The 15,600-nt window shown below is 48.5% G+C and overlaps 1 protein-coding gene across 2 annotated transcripts in view; it reads right to left on the reverse strand.

Annotated features, from left to right (window-relative positions):
- LOC139048616 (uncharacterized) overlaps positions 1-1,362 on the reverse strand; it is a 177,359-nt gene extending 175,997 nt beyond the window's left edge. For both annotated transcript variants that reach the window (XM_070523048.1, XM_070523047.1), the window contains exon 1: positions 721-1,362. The gene's annotated coding sequence lies outside the window, so the exon portion shown is untranslated. The remainder of the gene's footprint in view (positions 1-720) is intronic.
- Positions 1,363-15,600: the final 14,238 nt, after the last annotated feature.

The following is a 15,600-nucleotide window of genomic DNA, read 5'->3' on the forward strand; positions in this document are numbered from 1 at the left end:
CGTCGTCATCGTGTATTTGACTTAACTATAACATCTGTTGATTGCGTAGAGTTTTCATTGGCATTACTGAATGTATATTTCCTATATTGAAAATGACTAGGGTCGAATGTATCAAGCGCGTAAGACGTGCTTGTATACCGCTTACAGGACATTTTGAAAAGGAAATGGTAACGAAGCTCCTGGTTATTGAAGCTAACAGCAACAGCTCACTGCCAAAAGGTGCGCCATTTTGATGCAGTAGCATTGGCTGCATTTAAACTGATCGGTATACCCACGTCAGGAAGGTAAAAAGCGTCGTACACTGGTAGTGTCTATATCTCGGTATCTTTGTTGTAAAATGGAAAACAAACTGCCAAATTATGTCGACAGTGCAATTATTTGCCATTAAGCTGACCTCATTTCATAATTCGATACATTGCAGAATGAAAAATATTAGGTAAAAAACTTGTTCAGTGGTTTTCTCATTTAACGCGTTACAGTTCAGCGTACGCAGAAAGCAATCATTGACACCTCCTATGGGGCTTTGCTTCGCATAGTTTCTTCTGTACATTACATAGTTTTTCCGAAATGATTAAGCTGGTTAACTGTTTCTCAACCTATCTGAAATGTAGAGGACAACTTCTAGCAGCATGCCGCAAGCGTCCTTAAATACCTACAAGTCCTCGTTATAGTGCACAGGGAGAACGACTTGAAAAAAAAATACGCTTTTTGCATACTTACATTTCGTGCGGCGTGAGTGAAGCACTTGTTAAGTCGGCCGGTTCACTCCTGGGGGGTTAGAACTTCACCATGGGGCGAACAGAAGTGTTCAATAGCACAACTGTGTTGAATAAATTACCATGTCAACGTCTCCACTGAAGCCGAGGCTCGGTAAGCATACAAGAGGCGGTGATGGAGAGTTTGCGTGTAGCTTGAAGCAGCAAGAGCGAAAAATTCCGCCGAAAGCGTTAAAACGCGGCACTTCTGGTGGATTCTAGATGACCCCAGGGGCGTTTACGCTGGCCCGGCGCGAACGACGAAGGTGGCACTGGTCGTTTACATTTGAATGAAGATGGAAGGAAAAACTTTCACCACCTCGTTTCCATTGCAAAACGGAAGCGCTCTCGTCGCCGCGTGCATGCCCGGAGCGACAGCTGACTGGTTGCTCCAGACAGTCTTACTCGGAGATGGATATCCACAATGGAGATCTCGCGGGACACATGGCTACGAACAGCGCCCGTGGTCGAGCACGAACTTTTTCTTCAGTGGCTGGCGAACAGGTGTCTCGATGCCCTCCCGCGTTATTTCGTTTCCCGATAATGCGGCACGCGCACTCCCGTCCAACGAGTACGCAGCCACGAGAGCAGGACCGCGCGACGTCACCTTCCGGCGTGCACTGAGGCTGCGTCGCACACCAGACGAGCGTCGACCGTCGCCCTCTCTCTAGTTGCCCTTTCCATAATGTCTCCCTCCCCTCTCACTGGTTCCCACTCCCTCAGCGATGCGCGGCCGATACGTCTCCCTTTCTTCGGAGCCGCCACCGCCAACACCACCAGCGAGAGCGGTAGTAAAACAGCTCGAAACGCGTCCAATACAAGCAGACACGCGGGAATGCATTAAAGATAAACCGAGAGAAGACTGGTGGCGTCGCGTAGCGGAAGCGGCACCTACTAGTCGGGCTTGAATCCTAGTTGCGCGGGGCCTGAGTCTGAGCGCGAGCGACCGGCAGTGGCTTGGCAGGGCGCCCAGCCAAAGTGGCCTTTGTTGCAAATCGGCATCAGGAGCCCGTGACTTCGTGGAAGCACCGTACAGCTGCTTGAGGGCGTTCCTGGGAAATTCAGGGGTATTGCGACAAGGTTTTGTGAGCACCTGTGCGTGAGTTGAGGAAGGTGTTTGTTCTTCTTTATAATTTATTTATTTTGACGTACTGCGATCTCTTCCCCGAGATTATAGCAGGGTGGTGTAAATTGATGAACGAAGCAAAAGGAAAAGTAGGCTATACATGGGAAGCAAGTCATCTCACATAAAGAATACATATAATAATGGAACATGGCCGCAGACGATGGCAGCCAGCCTTGGTTCACAAGGCTGATGAAGAAAATTACTGCAAAAAAAGACAATTCACGTGGGAAGAAAAGACACACCAGTGCTACCCTGTCAACTCTTTATTATCGGGGAGGTTTATCATATATATCTCCTTGGCAAGCATGCGCACTCTAAAGATACAGAAACATCGCAGGTAGAACCCGCGTAAGTCAAAGGCGCTTGCGCATGAAATGATACTTTGACTTAAGTGCAATCGAGGGCTTACTTATACAACAGTATGCGTTCGCTTTGAGCGTAAAAGGCTTCCAATGCATATACACTTTTTTATTTATTATAGCCCACGGTGTCATTAGTGGCATTATTGCGGGGGCCTGTCACTCCCCCCTAAATATTACTGGGGCACATCATAAAATTGTGCAACAGTTTTGCAATCAACCACATCGGCTGGTCATTAATTCAACTGGTGTATGGTTCTCAGAGAAAATGAATACCTAAAGAGACCTGAGTGAATGACTGAATTCGCGCCAGAAGAACGACTTGAAACACGCCATCGAGGGAGACTCCGGAAACACCAGCGTTTTTGCATTTCGATCCCGTCAAAATCCTGCCGCCGCGGCCGGGATTTGATCCCGCGAACTCGTGCTTAGCAACGCAACACCATAGCCGCTATGCAACCGCGCTATAAAGATCTGTGCTGGCGGCATGAGGCCAGAACTTAATTTTGTGCTCCATACGTGGAGACAGGTAGCGCAGGCTGAAGATAATTCGAAGCAATAAGTATTTATTTATTTATTTATTTAATTTATTTACTACATACTGCTAGCCTTATATATAAGGCTGTAGCTGGGTGGGGACACAAATACAACTGTGAAAGTAGTATCAAACATGGTTAACAGTTTCTGTTATGGTTTGCTTATTGGGTTGGTTGTTGCCTGACACGGCTTGCTACCCGTTCGCAGTCGGCGCGAAGTCGTCGACAGGGCATACAAGCCGGTTGGTCGTTCCGTACTCAAGCAAACACTGTGAAGGAGCCAGAGTCGGGAGAAAGAAAGAAAAAAAAAACATTTATCGAATGAGAACGACACACACTTTAAAGAAAACACTAAAAACACAAATACACTAGCACACATGCACTTAATCTATATCGATGATGAGTACAGAAGAAACAAGACGAACAGTTAACCGTAGATACAGAAATTAACCCTACACAAAACACAGTTTACGGTGGTCAATTAAACAGAGTTCAAAAGAAAACACATGACGGCATACGCATGGCCTGGCAACAGCAGCAAGTTCATAAGTGCGGAGTCGACGGCAGAGCTTTCCCAAAGAATGCTGGTAAGCCGATCTCGTTGCGATGGATTCGAGTGCTGGGCTGGGTTCCAGGGAGTCCAGGTCTGACGTCTTCCCTAGAACAGGTTGAGCTAATTTGAGGGGAACTACCGTGAACTTCGTTGCAGACGCTCATTTGTCGTCTCTTACGTCAACTTGTAACTCGCAGTTAAGAGGCGGCTAGGCCGCCCAGGCGATACTGGATGACACTAGCTCCTTTACGCTTTTCAGCGGGTTTTCTGCTCAGCTTATAGACTGCCCAGCTCGGTCTAAAACTTGCGGTTAAATAACTCCTCCTTTTCCTAGTTCCCTGTGTGGGGGAACGGCAGATATTGGCGACGATCCAATAAAGTTCATCCAATTGTATCCCGCCTCCTCCTAATGTCTTGTCCGCGCCCCTTTTACTCAGGGGCGAGGTAACGGGCGATTCACCCCTGCTGTTAGAAGTCGCGCACTTGTATTGCACCTCACACGCACACTTTTGAGGCAGTGGTGGGCCTCTATTGTTCGTTCACAAACACAGGAGAAACGACGGCAGCTGGCCAAATGGGGCTGTCGGCACACATACACTTTCAGCAATTCGTGGACAGAGGATTTGACCGAGGCACGACATATTTTGGAGTATTCGCACCCTTGCCTTGTTAGCAAGCTTCTTAATGGGTGCGCGGAGTAGAGAATACTCAGGGGTTCTTACAAAAAGCCGTTGAGTTGTCACGGTGACGCTGACGGCAAAAAGACAATAATCTCTAAACCTGCAATTCATTCGGTGGCTTCAAACTTCATTCAGCCGCTTGCCCGAGTAGCCGGTGTCAGGATTGGGGGCTCAATCCCATCGTCCGTGGTCCTTTGCCAAGATTGGAGTACGGCATGAATTCGGAGGTAGCTGGCCCATGCCGTCGTCCAACTTATTTACGCTGAGATCGTTGATGAAGTGAAGAACTGCTTCTCATCGAGAACGAGGAAAAGGGTTTATTTACAGAAATTAAATCAGTCTAACATGACTGCTTGAGAAAAAGAGTATTAGTCCAACAGGACTGCATGAGAGAAGTGACTCAGTCTAACATGACTGCTCAACAGAAGTGTCCTCAGCATTCGCACAACCACAGTTTTTATACACTCGATCCGCCGGTCCTACGACGCGGCGACTGTTCGTTTACTCATCACCAACGCGCCGCTGCTCTGCAGAACAGTTTACGTACACAAAGGCAACCGCGCTCTGATGCCCGACGACGGCGTTGGCGGGTGCCGTTCCGGGAGCTATCGTTGCCGCTCGAGGGTCGCTCGTTGTTCCGTGCCACTCCGAACCGTGAGAAGCACAAAAATTCGTCGTTCCCGCGGCAGCTTGTCCATGCGTGTCAAATCAGCTCCGCGTTGGGGAACTCCGGAATCATTGTTCACGCACCGAACTAGTTCCGTCACAATGTCGAAGGGGCTGGAGGAAGGCGGCGGATTCCAACGCAAAGGCCGCTTCTTTGAACGCCTCCCAGCTGCAGCGACGGAGAGGGAGAGGTGCGCGTCTTGCACCCCTTGTCGTAATCGGGTGGCAAGGTGGCAATCTTGCTTAGCGGCTCGCCATTCTTAACACCGGTAATAGCCGTCTTGCTCACCGGTTCCTATTCCTGCCACGTTTGGCGCCCGTTGATTGGTGCTTCGCAGAATGGAATAATGTTGCACCGTGACAACTGCACCCCAATTTCTGAATATGATAAATGTATTATTCGCTTTCGCGAGTGGCATCTTTGAGATATAGAAAGAAACACCGTTCCATGTGTACCCCAAAACCCTATACACAATATATACGATCTCTACGATACCAAAAAAAAAAAGGTTCATCGAACAGAAAACTTCACGCGTATGTATACAATACAAAGATCTATAAGTGCATAATAACCTTATATTCGGCTCAAATAATCAGCTCCCACATTTTCGCTTCCCTTGACGTGAGTGACCCTGTACTGATACTCACGAAGCAGTAAACTCCATCGAAGTACCCGACCATTCAGTTGTTTCGCCTGTCAGAGGTGGCCGAGAGGTTCCTGGTCACCTCGGACGGCAAAATAAACGCCTTACAAGTACATGGAGAATTTTCGGACCCACCAGACCAAGGCCAGACACTCGCGCTCCACTGTGCTGTAGGTGGCCTCCCTAGAAAGTCGTTTTGGGCTGGCATAAGCTACGGGGTGGAGTTTGTTCTCGTCGGTTCTGCATGCGCACCGCTCCCAGGCTCGTGTCTGATGCGTCTGTACGGAGGACGAAGGGCTGGTTTACAGTTGGGAGTCGCTATATCTGGTCTTTAGAGATCTAGCGTTTGTGTTCCCGAAACCTTTCTTCGCATGCTGGGGCGCTATAACGTAAAACTATTCCAAACTTTTCTATTCCAATTCTGCTATCAGCCCTCCACGATTGGTCACAAACTTTTTTCGACCACCCCCACTTCACCTGTCTGTCACGCGACGTCACCAAAGCCGCGATACCTCCCCATCTGATATGACGTGTACACACTTATTATGCATGATTTGACAGAAAAAAGAAAAATGGTTATTTCTTATTCGACACCTTTTCGCCATTAGCCCGCGGCTATTGGTAAAAAGCTTTCGGGCTCCACCCACTTCACCTGCCTGTCACGCGATGTCACAAAACCGCAAGAACTCACCGCGTCAAAGTGACGTGTACGCGATAAAGATGCATTAATATGCCGAACAAAAATGAATTTTCTTCGGAATAGCCACAGGCTGCCCCGTTCCGAAAGGAATAAAAGATTGCTGCCGCCGATCGCTCAGACGCTGGCTACTCGCACCTGCCGGAGAGCAGGGGTGCATTTGCGTGTAATAAAACTTCTTGCGTGGCCGTGTAACGTTTTCGAACACTTTCGGCACGTTTACCCCCTCATTCTGCCAACTCTTCTTTGCAGCGGGTCCGTTTTAGCGTCATTTTTGAGCTTCCGCTGCATGCCGCCGCGATTTTCGACCAGCCACCGAAAGCTAGGTAAGGGAAAGCTGACCAATCGTAGACGCCGGCACCACCCTCTTCATCCGGTTATCGACTTTCAGTGTAGTGGTTCGGCCCCATCGAATCCCTCTCCACTTGAGCGTTCTCGTCGCCTCTTGTCAGCCAACTAGATACGACAAGCCGCTCAGTGTAGGAAATGTTATTCGTTTTTCAAGCAAACAAAAGCGATCTCCTATGAACGAGGAGAGCGCTTGATTGGTCTGTTCGGATAAGCCTGCGGGTGACCGCCCGATGCTTGCGTTGGCGGCTACGCAAATTTGACGTCAGGAGATTGGAATAGAAACATATTGGAATAGTTTTACGTTATAGGGCCCCTGGTGTCCATTTGACAGAGTTGCTCTCTCGCTCCCGGGTCAATTCCGTGAGGGCAGCGCTGATTTCGGCGCAGTTCTGGATGAGTTCTCAAATGTACCCGGTAAATCCGAGGACGGTGCGTTCCTGCCACTTTGGTGATGGGCGTGGTGCAGCCTCAATCGTGTCCAGTGTCTTCCCCAATGGTTGCCTAGGGCCTACTATGTCGACAGGTACCCGAATAATGGGGGTTTCAATTACGGCCACCCTTCCAAGTGGAACGCGTGGCACCCTGCCCTTTGGAACCATGCACTGGAAAATGTTGCAAAAATGCCACAAACCTTTTTGCATCGGCAGTATGTCCGGCCAATAGAATTCCTCAGAAATCCGCTTCTCAGTCTTCTGTGTGCCTAAGTTGCCAGTCATTATACTCTCATGTGCCGTTTCTAACACCGCGTCTCGGTGGTACCTCTGCACGACGAGCTTGGGCGAGATCGAAGATATTTCGTTCGATACGCGTTCTGCTTGGTTGCTGCAACGTAACAGAGTGGCAGTATGCAAAATTTGGGACAGCGGGGCGGAGAGAGCAGCCAGTCAGGAAGCGGTGACCTCCCAGGAAGTTTACTTCCGTCGTTTGTCGTCTGCTTGCAGACAGTATACTATAAGACGAAATGTTTCTCCTCTTCCTAATGAATGAAATCCTTATCTAAAAAAAAACTTATTTTTTCTTCCCAAGCCCAAACACGTTTTCGAATATTAATACGTGTGACTACTGCAATTTATAACTATTAGTTTCTTTGCGTCGTCCCTAGGTGGTGTCGCGCACAGGGAGAAGAAAAAAGAAAAAGCAACGACGGAAAAAGTGGCGCACTTTTCACGAGGCAGCGACAACATTCCAGTTGCTCGCTGGCATCGATGATGGGGTCGATTTCTATGTACAACCAACGAATTATTTGTTTCGAGAAACAAAAACGACGCCGGAATTCACTTTCTGCCATTTCTTCAGACGCGTTTCGCACCGCCACCCGCTCTCCTCCTTCCTCTAGAAACGCCAGCGCAACAACCTAAGTTCCTAACGAAAGCGCTATTTTCTCAAAATAAACTATTGATTGGATCCAAGCGTGCTATGCCGCAGCCAGCGGTGGGATCCAATCCAATCCACCAGCCGCGCCATGCGAAGTCGTGTGATCGCTCCAAACTTCCCAGCTGCCATCGGGTTCGGCGCCCAGCAGACGAAATGCTCGGTGAGAGGATGATTGACAGACGCGTGTCGTCATTTGGACGTCACCAGAAACGTGGCCACGTCCCGCGGCCGGCGCGGAGAAGGCCAATCGCGCGCGCCGGTAACCGAACGAACGCGCCGAACAACCATCTCCGATCGCACCCCTGACGCACTGACCGTCCATTCTTCTCCGTGTAGCACCGATAAAGTAGCCATTTTTCTGTTTGAATTCGACACTTCCCTTCTCATTTGAGCATGTATGCTTCCGGTTAAGACTAGCGAAACATTTCTTGGGCGTCTCATCACTTCTCTGCTCGCTCGCGTACCCGTCCTCGCCGGGATACTCCACCGCGTCCTCGGGAGCCTGAAGTTCAGGAAGCTTTTCCTGCTGCGCTTGCGCCTGGGCACGGGTGATAGCCGCCGCCACTGGTTCTTGTTTCGTCTCGTCCTTACCGCCGTATTGTTCTGTGTTGTATTTAGGATCCCCCGGGGATCTTGCGCCTTCTATATTGATTCATGCATATTGCGTGTTCCTTGTGGACGATGCACGCAGGCGCCCCGACGAAGACGACGAATGGTCTCTGGCTGCCCAGCTGTCGGCTGAACTGGTCAGCGCTGCAGTTATCCTTTGTATATATACCGTGTAAATAGTCTCCCGTTCTTAATCCTTCGTTCGCGTAAGATTTTGGTGGAGGGTGCCGTTCCCTGTCCTCGCCACGGAGCTCCGCAGCGGCCACACTGTCCTGCTTTCGGCCATGGCTCTCGGTGACAACAGCTCACCTGCTTCTACTCCTGTGACCCCGACAACAACGTACGTTACAGTTACCAATCCCCGCGATCCTGGTATTTTCTCTGGCCAAGATAATGACAACCTTGAGGACTGGCTCAGCCTGTATGAGCGTGTTAGCCGAAACAATCGCTGAGACCCTCCTATTATGCAAGCGAATGTCCTATTCTACTTGAGCGGAACTCCTCGTGTCCAGTTCCGGACACACGAGGACGAGCTCTCTAGCTTGCATGCTTTCAAGGAGAAGTTCAGCAACCTCCTTTGAAATCCCACCGGTCGGCAGCTGTCTGCTATAAAAGAGCTTGCTACGCGAGATCAACCGACATGCCCCAAGACATTTTGGTTGCAACGCTGCGTGCTGTAGGAAATGACCACGTCACGACGTTTTCAGTGGACGTCTGCTCAGATTCTTCACCATGTCCACAGGATGCTATTTGCCCTGACGCATCATTTTGTCCCATGATTGCCTCAGACCTACTGCCCGAAGAAGCAGCAGCTCTGTGTCGCCGTTTGGTTTCCCACCACCACATCTTAAACCTCAACAATCACCAACTGGGCGAGACTTCAATTGTTAAGCGTCATATAAATACTGGTGATGCCAGTCTTATTCATCGCCCGCGATATCGAGTTTATGCTTCAGAGCGTAAGGTTATTCAAGAGCAAGTGAACAAGAAGCTTCTCAAAAACATTGTTGAACCTTCGTCGACCTCTTTGGCGTCGCCCGTGGTACTTGTTAAAAAGAAAGATGGCACATGGCGTTTCTGCGCAGATTATCTTCATCTAAACAGCATTACCAAGAACTACGTGTACCACTTGCCTCACATTGACGACGCTCTAGATTGTCTCCACGGTGCCAAATACTTTTCATGAATAGACCTCCGGTCTGATTATTGGCCAATATCTGTGAATGAAAAGGACCAAGAGAAGACCGCGTTCGTCACCCCTGATGGTCTATATGAATTTAAAGTTATGCCATTCGGTCTGTGCAACGTCGCGGCAACGTTACAACGTATGATGGACTCTTTGCTTCAAAGGTTCAAATGGCCAACATGCCTCTGCTATCTAGACGACGTTCTCGTATTTTCGCCTACATTTTCGCCTTGAGCGCTTATCAGCTGTCCTTCAAGAATTCCGTGAGGCTGGGCTCCAACTGAATTCATCGAAGTGTCCCTCCGGTCACCGCCAGATTACAGTGCTGGGCCACCTCGTCGACGCTTTCGGTATTTGACCAGACCCAGGTAAAATTCGTGTGGTCACGTCGTTTCCTATACCTCAGTCTGTCAAAGACGTCCGAGATATTGTAGGACTCTGCTTCTACTTCCGACGCTCCGTTAAAGACTTTGCAGCGATTTCCCGACCGCTTACTGATCTTCTGAAGAAGGACGTGCCATTTACGTGGGGCCCCGTTCCGACTGGCACATTTTCCCACCTCACCGACATTCTCACCAGGCCCGCTATACCGGCGCACTTTGACCCGTCCTCTCCTACAGAGGTGCGTACGGATGCCAGTGGTCACAGTATCGGAGCCGTGTTAGCCCAGCGCCAACAGGATCAAGATTGTGTTCTCGTCTACGCTAGCCGCCTCCTCACATCAGTGGAGCGCAACTATTCGATTACAGATCGTGAACGCCTGACTTCCGTCTGGGCGGTTTTCAAGTTCCGCCCGTACTTGTATGGCACGTACTTCTCTGTAATCATGGACCACCACGCACCTGCTGGCTTTTCTCACTCAAGGACCCTACCTGCTGGCTTATTTGCTGGGCTCTGTGGCTGGAAGAATATTCCTGTGCAGTAGTGTACAAGGCGGGCCGATTACATCAAGACGCAGACTGTTTATCGTGCTATCCAGTGGACGAATCACCCGCCGGCCCTGACCCCGATGCCCACGCTTGCATTTTCTCCGTTTCTCAGCTGTCACACGTTGCCGACGAGCAACGCCATGATGCCCTTTTTCGCGCCATCATTGATGGCCTGGAATCTTCGCCTTGTGATTCGTCCTTTCGCCTGTTTGTTCTCCGGGATTGTGTAATATACTGCCACAATGTACGCCCCGACCATCCTAACCTACTCCTCGTCATTCCTAAGCGCCTCCGGTGAACTCTTCGCCATGATCTTCAGGATTTACCAAAGGCAGGTCATCTTGTCGTCTCCCGCACCTACGACCGGATTCACCGACGCTTCTTCTGGCCACGCCTTTTCCGCTCCTTTCGGAAGTACGTTGCGGCGTGTAAGAAATGCCAGCGCCGAAAACCGCCATCGACGCCACCAGCCGGGTGCTGTCAACATTCCTTCGGAACCGTTTTTTCGCGTTTGCTTGCTAAGTTACTTGGCCCTTTCACTCTATCCATGTCTGGCAAGAAGTGGCTCGCTGCGGCGACACATTACGCCACGCGCTATGCCATCGCAAGAGCGCTTCCTACAAGCTGCAATACATGTCGGCAATCTCATTCTACGTGACGCAATTCTGCAGCATGGTGCTCGACACCAACTGCTCACTGACCATGGTCGGACATTTCTTTCCAAAGTCTTCGCCGACATCCTGCAGTCCTACTCAACCAACCACAAGCTGACTACGTCTTGCCATCCACAGGCTAATGGTCTCACGGAGCATCTGAATCGCAGCCTAACAGACATGCTTGCAAGGTATGTCGTGTCCGACCATACTGATTGGGACCTTGCCCTACCTTATGTAACTTTTGCATATAATTCTTCGCGTCACGACACTGCCGGTTATCCCCGTTCTTTCTCTTGTTCGGCCGAGGACCCACATTGCCACTGGGTGCATCCCTTCCATCAGACGTGGCAGCGACCAGCGAGTATGCACTTGATGCCATCACCAGGGCAGCCCAAGCACGCATAGTTGCCCGCGCTCGCCTCCTGACCTCCCAAGAGAAGCAACGGTGTTTGTATGATCGCCAACACAGAGACGCCCACTATTCGCCTAGATCTATGGTACTCTTGTGGTCCCCGACTTGTCACGTTCGTCTGTCAGGAAAACTACTGTGTCGGCACACAGGCCCATATCAAGCGCTGTGTGTCGTTACGTCAGTTATGTACAAAAGCGCCCCGGTCAGTAGCAGTGCCTCAGCTGCAGGAAGGGGGGCTTATGGGGCTTCTGCCCCCCCCCCTCCCCGAAATGTTCTCGTGCGGTCATGCACCGGCGACCGAAACAACCTCCGGCGCCAGAAATTATTCCAGATTTTCTCTAGAATTTTTTTTTTCACGCTCGATTTTTTTTTCATGCTGAAGATATTTCAGCGCGAAGTGTAAACTCCGATTGGATTTCGCAGTAACGCGCATGCGCCGGGTGTAAGATAACGCCAAGGAGCCCCATCCGAGCACAAAATTTCAACGGTGTTTTGATGGCGAATGGTCTCGTAGCGGCATCTCGCAGAGGCCGCGGAATCTACGGAGCGCACGGATGTCGATTACGAACCCTTATGGGTATAAATTTCTCAGGAACTTTTGATGTCGAAGGTGCATTGACGTGTCCAAAGTTGTGCTTTGGATTTTCTATTCCGGAACTTTGTGGGTTTAATGTTGTCGGAAACATTTGACGCCAAAGGTGCATTAGGTTTTCTAAAGTTGTACATCGGATCATAGAACAAGACAAGCCAAATCGACACACTATCAGACAAGTTGACAAAGTACGCAGCGATGTGCCATGAGACGAGGCGTTGTGGTAGTTTATTTGTGCCGTCATGTCACAGAAAAAAATATCGACATTTCTTTCACCTACACCAAAGCATCGATGTCAAGACACTACGCCAGCACGCTTGCCATGACTAACTCCATGACGCTTTCTAGCTAGCAGACGAGTAAAAGAAACAATGGTCGCTCTCCGCGATCACTGTGGAGAGTCGGCGGATTGCAACGCGTTCGCTTGAGCGCAACCTCTTCGGAAAGTATCGGATACCGAGCAGTATGCGTATGTTTCTTAGTGGGCCAAGCGTGTCACGTTTTCTTCGATATTCCTTCGGCAGCCAGATTATGTGCCAAAGGTAGGCATTCGACTGCGGCCAACATGCTTTTTTTCCATCTTTTTTATTTCGGCGCTTCGGCCCAACAAAAGGAAAAAAAAAGACATGTTGCGGCGGAGCGAATTGCCGCATGGTGAAAGGTCGATTTCCTTACTTAGCTTGTGGAAACTAAAGGGCCACGGGACGCTTGAGTTGCCAGATACTCTTAACATATTATTGTGATAGCAATTATTTTCCTCAATAGATACGCAATCTGGGTAGCAGAGTACTTATTTGTAATATATAAAACATCGTTAGAATCCTGTGTGATACCAGATGACTGGCGCTTTGCAAGGATAGTTCCGATTCACAAATCTGGATTCCCTTTAGAACTAAATAATTACAGACCAGTTTCCTTAACATCCACAATTTGTAAACTGCTAGAACACATTTTATTTAAAGCGATTATAACACATTTAGAGAATAATCATTTACTTCATGCAAATCAACATGGATTTAGGGCTGGTTTATCCACAATAACACAGTTAGCTGAGATACCGGATGATTTTATGAATGCACTGAATATGAGGGGTGAAATCGATGCAGTGTTTCTGGACTTTTCCAAAGCGTTCGATGTAGTTCCGCATGCCGATTTAGTAACTAAACTGCTCTCAATGGGCATTGAACGCAATATCATCGGTTGGATAGAATCTTATTTGTCCTCAAGAAAAGAATACGTTGCTGTTAAAGACTGCGTTTCTGGTACACTGGAAGTGCACTCAGGGGTGCCACAAGGGTCAGTTATCGGTGCCTTGTTATTCTTAGTTTATATCAATGACATATTTTTATCTGTTCAATCGCCTGTGAAGATCCGTTTGTTTGCGGACGATTGTGTTACTTATACTAATGTAAATCATCACTCCGACCAAGTAAGACTTAATGATGCGTTGCACTCAATTAGCGTATAATGTGAAACATGGGGACTGAAGCTAAACACTTTGAAGACGGCAGCTATTACATTTACCAACAAAGAACCCTTAGATTTTGCTTATATTATTAGTAATTCTTATATACATAAAACCCAGCAAGTGAAGTATTTAGGTGTTACGCTCACAAGCAATTTAAGTTGGGAACCCCATATAGAAAACGTTTGCAGCAACGCGCTAAAGAAGCTGGCATTTTTGAAACGGAAATTGCGCAGTACCTCATACAAAGCTCTTGTCAGACAAGAGCATACAAAGCTCTTGTCAGACCAAAATTAGAATATGCGGATTTGATCTGGAGCCCTCATTAAAAATATTTAATCAAGAAAATAGAAAGAGTGTAAAATTTAGCTTTGCGGTTTATATACTTCACATACTCGCGTTTTTCTAGCGTGTCCGTTCTTCGCGACAGGACGAAATTGAAAAAGCTAGCTGATCGCAGAATTGTATCTCGCATCAAATTTTTATATCAGCTGTACCATGGTCACTACAAAATACCGCGTGAATGTTACTTACCTGAGCCCCCCATGCGCTCTGCTCGTACAAATCACAACAAAACAATTAAGCAACCATTTACCAACCTTAACATCCATCAATATTTTCTTTTTCCCCATGCAATTTCACTATGGAATAAATTACCTGAAGAAGTAGTTAACCCTAATACAACAGAATCGTTAGTTCATCTTTCAAAGAACCTTTTCTTTGACCTCTAAATTGCCGCAATGAAAGCACTTTCTTTTGCGTTACGCTTTTTCATTGTTATTTTGTTTACGTATTGCACTGTTGTAAGTTCATGTTTATTGCTGTTACGTATTGTGTTACAATGATGTATGTACATGTTTTGTTGTGTTCCTTATTGCTAATTGGCAGTTGTAATTTACGTTGTTGTATGTACCCACTCCTGCTTGGGCCCGAATAGGGCCTGCAGTATTTGTAAATAAAAAAGAATGCACACAAAAGGCGCAATCCTGATGTCCCCGTCGCCCTCTTGTTCCGTATGAAGTCCAAGGGCGATAACTTCGTGACCGCACGCTGCTTGCTGCATGTGCGAGTGAAACGTAGACGCAGGGGGGGCATGGGTGAGCCGACGATGGGGGATCAGTCTTCTGTGTGTAAGGGAGAAATGCGGGGAGGAAGCGCGCCGCCTTCCGCCGCGCGTGCCCCCGTCGGGGGGAGTTGAAGGAGGTGGGGGGGGGGGGGGGGCGAGCCTTAGGACTTGTGATCTCTGAATCTGTGATTGCCCAACATACTTATTTGCCTTGTTTGACGCATTAGATACAGTGACTTTTTCTCTGATATGTAGATTTATTGGAGCCATATGTATATTGAAATATCTTGTTGTGAGGTTTTGTGTACACGTGCAGTGAACTTTGTTTCCAGTGATACCTTTTTGCCCTTGATCATGCTGTATGTTCGGATTTGTACATTCCCTCGTATCTTCCCATTTCTAATGAATGAGGGCGAGTCAAATGAAAGCGAGCCAACCCACCCTGCGCAATAATGGTTCGGCTCATCATCTGCGAGGTACACGCGTAGCACACAAGTACCTTTCATTTACAAAAGTGACACGGAGGTGTAAGGATAAATGTTCTTTAATGCTCTCATACACAGGGTTCAACATGGTTGCGTGACATAATGGAAGCTCTAAAAGTTGAACAGCGTGGTGTCGTGAGGCCGTTGACGGCTGAGGATGTTTCCCAAAAAGAAATTAGTCGCCGTGTGGCTACCATTTCATTGGCCACTGTAAAGCGTTGGAGCAAACTGTTCAAAGAAGGACGTAGATGTTGCAAAGGTGATCCAAGACCTGGCCAAAGCCACCGCGCAATCGCCCCCAACGCAATTGCAAAGGTTGATGAGCTGATTAGACAAGTACGGAAGCATCGATGAAAAGGCAGAGAGTGTGAACGTCAGTGACGATTTTGGTCACAGCATAAATCTTGCACATCTGGGTTATCGGCTCTTGTGTACGCATTGGATTCCTAAGATTTTGTA

Source organism: Dermacentor albipictus, chromosome 8 (genome assembly GCF_038994185.2).
Source record: "Dermacentor albipictus isolate Rhodes 1998 colony chromosome 8, USDA_Dalb.pri_finalv2, whole genome shotgun sequence".
Taxonomy (NCBI): domain Eukaryota; kingdom Metazoa; phylum Arthropoda; class Arachnida; order Ixodida; family Ixodidae; genus Dermacentor; species Dermacentor albipictus.